The following is a 7500-nucleotide window of genomic DNA, read 5'->3' as shown; positions in this document are numbered from 1 at the left end:
GGCAGCGGAAAAGCAATTGTTATTTTATTTTTTTCCAACGACGTGGTAGCAGCAAAAGTCAATTTCTGATTGACCGTAGATGATGAAATTGGTACCTCAGCGTCATACATGGAAGCGAGCCATGTACATACTACACCGGTTCCGCGGAGAAGAGGGTTAGTCTGGTTTGGAGCAGGCTTGTATTTCAGTAGCTTTCATTACAAAGTTATCTTTTGATCATGAACTTTGCTGTCCAGCGACTGAAAAATTAAACCTGGAAAACTCCATGAGTTAAGCCTAAAGAAATATGCACCACCAGTGGAGAGCAATGCTAATGTTTAACTAGCTGAAATAGCTGTTTGCTTAGTGGAGAATGTTAGGTATCTGACAGAAGGGACATCTCTCTTATTAGTAATCAAATAGGGCTGACCAGTTGTTGCCATCACTCTGGGATTGTGTCAGGCAATTGAGAACAAGTTCAACACTTTATAGAACTCGAAGTACAAAAATCAATATAATTATATTTGTCTTTAGTGTTTTAGCTATGGAAATCATATAGCACTGGATTGTTGCCCTGTGAGCTGAATTTATTTCTGCTTTATTGGCGAAAAAATATTTGGAAGTGGAGGAATCTTGGCGGAATAGTAAATGAAAGACAGCACGTTACAGTTTTTGTTATTGGATTAGGGGCATGCTCATTGTTCAGAGTTTTCAAGATATGTGTGACTTTTGCAGATGTAAGTGGCGAATTGCATTAAAGTGTGAATACAGCAGAACGCGATGAAAATTAACTGGAAAGGAAAATTAGAATAATATTTTGCTATTATGTGCTCGGTCGGACTTTAATTTAGAGATATGGTCGGAGTGATCGTTGCGTGCCTACTGAACGTACACGGAGACATTTACAAGTGGTTTGTGTTTATAGTCCGTACGCACAATGAAATGCAGCCCCAATAACATTTTTCAATTATTAGGGATTATAATGATATACACATGATGATGTACTGGAATCATTGTGAGTTAAATTATATCAGTTCTGCGAGGGGCGATCCTCACAAAATTGAAATAAGCTGTGCCATACCAGTGCTTGCATACCCTCTCCCAAATACCAGAAGTATGTTATAATTTGGTATTCCAGAAGCATGGGAAGATATAAAAAATCAGAAAACATTTGGTTAATGGGTTTATCATGTTTATTTGAATAAGGAAGATTGAAACTCCATTTATGCCTAGCATAAATGCTTTAGAGATCTTAATTATTGATGAAAAATCTGCTGTGCTTCTAAATTTAAAGATATGACAATTTTATAGGAATTTTAATCACCTTCTACATTAGGAATTTTCAAGATTTTGTATTTATGAGAATGGCGTGTGTTTTAGCCTTCTAAAGAGAGTTGTCGCTTCTAATGTCAAAATGCCAGTAGGGTTTTGTTGCATACTGCGTGTGGTTTAGCGGGGAGGTCGGTGCGATACTCCTCGAGACGTGTTTTTTAAAAAACTACTGAATGTAATGTTCACTACCAGCAAAGTGCAGCAAACGCAGGAGGAAAGCGCACATGTGAAAAAGCTCTGTGAGAGCAGTAGTCCTCTGAAACAACTGAAGTGTATTTTAAATTCCCCAAATTTACGTTTGCTCGATCCGTGTGTTAATAGCTGGTTACCTAAATTTGATGTCGGTGTTGAATTTCGGGTTTGTGTTTCCTCTTGAGCATCACAGAACAACATTCCCCCATCAAATCTGTGGGTCAATTTACAGTTTCCCATAAGAAGTGTTACCGCTTGGTTAGTTGGCTTAAAAAAAGAATTATATACAATATGCTTCACTAGATCCTTTTGTCCTTTGGATACATTTAGCAGCTTTTGACCAGATAAGGCATATTTGTCCTCAGGATACAAACCAATAATTCAATCCTGAATTGAGATCTATGGCCACCCATTTGTTCCAGCCCACACTAGGAGTCTCTGTGATAGTCTGAACTGTTTATCACACTGGGAAAAAAAGGAAAAAAAAAAAAGAAATGAAAGAAAAAAAACCAACAACCTTTTTTTTTTTTTTTTCTTTGCACCTCAGGAATAATAATTTGTCAGCAATGAGGATATTTTAAATAAACTTATGTAACTGTACGTTTGAATCCTGCAATGGGCTTTAAATGCAAAAACAAAATCAAAGGCCTTGAAAACAGTTTCATATGTCGCGTGCCTTTCTGACCTTTTAATTCACTCCGAATTTTTATTTACGTCGACTTGATTTTTCTCACGAAGCATGGCTGTGTATATACGCTTTTATTACTGTATACATTTAAGTATCTTCTAGCATATCAGGGCTATTCATACAGCACAGTAACTCACGGATTAAAGAACAAACCCCCCATAAATTGCAGTGCAGTCAGTAAAAAGATGCCACAGAAAAAGTGTCCCTGGGAAATTAGATTGACCCAAAGAAAAGCAAATAAAAGAAAGGAAAAGGCCCATATTTTCTTTGCGGTGTTGCTGAAAAGGATGGGAGTATCATTTTCATAGTGGAATAATGTTTTCTGGGAAAACACAAAAGCAGATGTTCCTCATTAGGAACACCCATTGTCTACATATCACAACTATGAACAGATAAATCTATCCTATTTCACCCATACATTCCAATGGCTGTAAATGATTACAGGATGCCGCAGTAACTGCTAAACCAAAACCACACTGTGTGCTAAAATAATTCCTCCGTGCCATCAGAATATATTTTATTAGAAGGTATGGAAATTCCTGGTAAGATACATCCTCCTGCCTTTTCCTTTCCTTGTTTGGCTTGAATGTATGTGAAGGCTCGGTGTCCAACTGTTGAAAACTGAAAAGAGTGATTGTGGAGGAGCGGGGAAGGCAGGATTACATTACTATCCAAACATGAAGTGGCAGCTCACTAGCGAGGCAGTGGCAGGTCTGCCCGTGCGCTCTGGATGTGCTTGCAGCGTGTTGCGGTAGCATGCTCTGCACCGCTTTTCCAGATGGTCCCATCACAGTCCTACTGCTAGCTGGCATCTCCGTGGGCAGTAAATGCCCCCCTCCCCAATAAAGCTGGCATTATTCTATAGAGTTTAGGAGACTTATCATTCCAAGTGTGTCCTACTTTCCTGTATGGAAGCCAGACATCTGTTTATCCCATTTCTTTCATACGGAGTTTGGAATAGCTTTAGTTTGGGGGAATAAAAAGTTTTGTCATATTTAACAGCTGTTACAAAATTTCAATCCTGTAGGCTCTTAAAATACTTTTCGGCTGACCTCAGATTTTGTACATAATTGACATTGCTGGGAGACACCCCCTTAACCTTTCGCTGTCTGTAATTTCAGATGATTTTCAGCAAAGGAGTCGACCGCTCGCGCGAGGGGGTTTTTACACCGGGTTCCCGGGGAAGAGCTTTAATTCATTTATACTCCAGGTTTACACCTTTAAAGTGATTGCGGAGCGGTAGCTGAAGACTGATTGGAGTTTTTTTTTAGTCAACAGTGTTTCCTTTCACTTCCTGTCACAAAGGTCACCGAAAGCCGACCTTTGCTGGCAGTCCTAGGCACTGAATTATTCATGTGATTGACTTTTTGTCAGTGCACACAGTTGTGCTCTGGGACATTTTATTCATTTACCTCATTTAAAGCGCCTTTCTGCACCTGTTCAAGTATTAATATCATGTAATTTGGGCCTAATGCCGATTTTGCTGAACACTCATTATATTTTTTATTAGCTATATTTCCAAACGATTATGTATGATTATTACCAAGCCTTACAAACAGCAATGGGTTATTCCCTAGACCTTTACATCTTCTTGTCAGGTTGTTTTCAGAAGCAAGGAGGATAAACATTTGACCAGTCCCAATGTTTTTATTCCTACTCCATATCCAACCAGAGAACTTAAAGCTTTTTCCCTTATGGCTTTGCGAAAGCATGATTAAATCCAACTCTGCAGAAGCTGTACAAATGCCAGCATTTATAAGGTCAACGCTTTTGTTAAAAATGCTATGTAAATGAGGATCTGCAAAAAGGGACATTAAATAAAATTAAATTCATTGTCTTCTTTAATGTCATTTACATTTTGGCTAAGCCCTGGCCTGTCAAGGAGGATTTTTTAAATAATTTTAATTACACATCATTTAGAGATCCAAGGTTTTCTATTCAGTAGCATTTGGATAACCTGCAAAATGGTGACTGTTTATTAACTTCTTAAATGACAACTTGTCATTTCATCTGCATAATGCAATGAAAACAGAGCAGTTTGGGCTCTCTTTTTTTTTTTCTTATTCTTATTTTCCTATAAGATGTGCACACAACTACTGAAGAACAGACCTTAAAATACCTCCGCTGCTCTTTTGTTCTCGTTGTCCTGTTGGTGCCACCAAGTCCAAAGTATATGAAAAAATTACGACTTTCCTGGGTAACCAGTTCCTTAAAAAATTTCTATCAGAAACCCAGCATTGATTTTTTTTTCTTTTTCTCCTTAAGAATGTGGTCTATTGTAGATTAATGGGCATTGCTGCGAGGGATACATTTGCGGACAGAGGTAGGCAGATTGGCTTTCCAAGCGTACAGGTGGGAACACCTCTGCTCTTAGGAAGCAAACCGCCACCGCGAGCGCCAGGAAGGAGAGGATGCCACGCGCTGCGTGCGTGCGCTGCTCGGACACACACGTGTGCAGCGTGCGGGGCGCAAGGTGGCAAGAGCAAATGGCGAAGGAAAGCAATGCGTGCAGCTCGGCAGCGCCGAGCTCGCCGAAGCGCCGGGAACAGCACTTTGTGCGTTCTTCCTTCTCTCCTTTCCTTTCTCTTTCTTTTCCTCAGGCCACCTCAGCCATGCCATTTACATCGTCCTCTCTTAATCCCTGCTCTTAATCAGTGCGCGAAGCACAGTTAATGAAATTGTGTAAATACCTGCGTTGCTGGCGGAGGAGTGCACTCCCATGCATCTTCGAACCATTGTTCTCAAGCAAATCCCCAATGTGTTAGATGAGACTTCTGAAACACTTCTTTTTTTTTTTTTTTTTCCCCTGCATAATACTTGATTATTTGTAGGAAGCCAAAAGCATTGCATGACTACTGTAGGAAGGAATAATGAAATAGCATGCTTTTGTGAGAAAGGAAAAGAGGGGGAAGGGATTTGAGCAAAGCTGTCAAAAACTATACTACAGGAGGTACCCTGATACAAACCATCCTGTGCTTCTGTTGCAGCCTTATCAGGTGAAAAGCAAAGATACTGCCAGAGCCTGTAATTTTGTTAGGATGCCTTTGATGAATTGGATTAGGTTATGGAAAAATCTTTCAAACTCAGAGTTCTGGTACGCAAGCTTACAGGAAGTAAATAATTACTCTCAGACAGCAGATAATTAAAAAAAACAACCTGTGAAGCAAAGCGGTAGAAATAGCTTTAATAAAGCTTCTTTTATGATCTATGCAGGGAGAGCAGAGGTATTTGAGCGGGGTGGGCGCAGAGGCAGCGGCGGCGCAGGAGCGTCAGGGCCCTGCTGGGGGCCGGTGGCCGCGCAGAGGACTCGGGGTCCCCGGGCGAAGGGGTGGCGGAGGGAGCCGGGCTGGGAGGGATGGAAATTCCCGGCTCCGAGGATGGAAATTGTCACCGCAGATGCCAGGAAGTGATTGACAAGCAGGGCTACAGGAAGTGAAATCTCGGGGAGCTTAACCTGCGCTTGGCAGCGCTTCCAGGGCTCGCGCTCCAAGAAAATGAGAACCATTCACTTCGGTCAAGCTGCCAGAACACAAGCTCCTCTTGTTTGTTTATCTTAACAGCAAATCTCACAAAAATGCTTGTGGTCAAAACTATATATAATACAACATTATACTGGCATTATTAATACTCTATTAAAATAAAGATGTAACTGCGTTTTAGAAAAAAATCTGAAGCTGGAGAATTTTATGGGCTGAGGGGTACTCTGGATTTTACGAGATTCAGTGATTTGACTTTTCTGTTAACTGTTTTGGTTCATTAACATTTTAAGCTGAAGAAAGCTGGCTAGTTTGTTGGCGTGTCAGCTTAGTTGAAACAGAATACGGCTAGCTCGGTCCTAGTTTTTATTTTGTTACTGAACGAACGCTCCTTATTTCTCAGAGGTGGAAAAAATCCAGAGTGTAAATAGCATTTGTTATGTAGAAGGGGAATATATTTGTTCTGTGGTGTTTGTAGATCCTGGTATGCTGAGGCTAGAGGCAAATTAAAAAAAAAAAAAAATCTGTGATACTTTCAGCAAAAGTTTCACAGCCAGAAAATTACACAGAGCCAATCATCGTGTGGCCGTGGTGCCAGAAGAGCATAAAGTAAACTGCATCATCTGAGCACAGCAGTAAGGATAGTGTTGTGTTTTCCCAATAATTCACTAGGAAATGAGTTTAACATGTGTGGAAAGGAAGGGGCTTACATTTGTGTTGTTGTAAGACATGTAGCATGGGCCCAGCTAGCAGAAGGAGTCGGCTCCAGCTTGTCTCTAGTGAAAGACGAAACACGGTTACACATCTGGTGAGAAAGAACAGTTCATTTGCCGAGACAGCTCGCTCTCTCTGTGCTGCAGCTGAAAGGAGCTATTTTGACAGAAACAAAGCCATGGGGGTTGGGGTGAGCGATTAGCAGTATTCTGCTCACTAAAAACTCCTTGGCCTTAATGATAAAGAAATAGTAGGAAAGGAAATAAAGAAACCTGGCCTAATCCTTAGGCGGTGTTTAAGCAGGCTTTTAGAGAGCAGGAATACAAACGGTGGCCTCCATGCGCAGCTCCCGCTGCACTTTGTAAAAGTTTCTGAAAATAAATTAAGGAATATGGGAACAAAAATTAATGCGAAAGTTGAAGGAGTGATAAAGAGGCCGAAGTGCAGCCTCACTTTCAGGATAAATTCATTTTACCGCCGCATACACGCACTGGGAGGAGTGAACCCGACTGTTTAAGACCATGGCACTCTCATTTAAAAGGTGAATTTACTACCGAAAATCTTAACCAAATGCTTGCTCTGCTTACTGGGCTCGTGACTGCTGAGAACACTCAGCTTAGTTATAAAGCGAACACCAAGACCTATCAAAAACCCCAATCTACAAAACCCCCACAATCCTATAGTTTGAGCGAGGTTATTAATACACAAAGGATAGATGTGAGTGCCCTTTATTTTGAATAACAACCAATAAAATTGAATTGGTCTTGGTATTGTGTGGATTGTCAGGAATGCTCTTTACCAATCCAAATTTGATTAGGATTTCCTCTTTATGTTTGTGCAGTTCTTCTGTGGTTCAAGAGATGCTGATGGGCAGCGAGCTTCCTTTATCTAATCCAAATAGTGATATTAAGCCAGATACGTATCTATCACAGTAACTGAGAAGGGAACTTAGCCTGGACTCTGTTCTGTTGGCAACAAATAATTGCTGAGAGCAGCGTGAGGTACAAAAATGCGGGGAGCAATTTTGGTGTTCTTGCCCGGAGCCCCGGCATTTCCCAGGGTCAGCAGTGGCTGCAGGTGGGGTGGCCACAAGACTTCACGAAGGTGAAGGAAAGCAAA

General features: G+C 40.9%; 1 protein-coding gene across 14 annotated transcripts in view; it reads left to right on the top strand.

Moving 5' to 3' along the window:
• Positions 1 to 7500, top strand: part of EBF3 (EBF transcription factor 3) — a 128122-nt gene that overhangs the window by 14619 nt on the left and 106003 nt on the right. The window lies entirely within an intron of this gene.

This window comes from Anser brachyrhynchus (assembly GCF_964034855.1).
Source record: "Anser brachyrhynchus genome assembly, chromosome: 6".
Taxonomy (NCBI): domain Eukaryota; kingdom Metazoa; phylum Chordata; class Aves; order Anseriformes; family Anatidae; genus Anser; species Anser brachyrhynchus.
The sequence above is the reverse complement of the archived record's forward strand: the minus strand, read 5'-3'. Positions and strand labels throughout refer to the sequence as shown.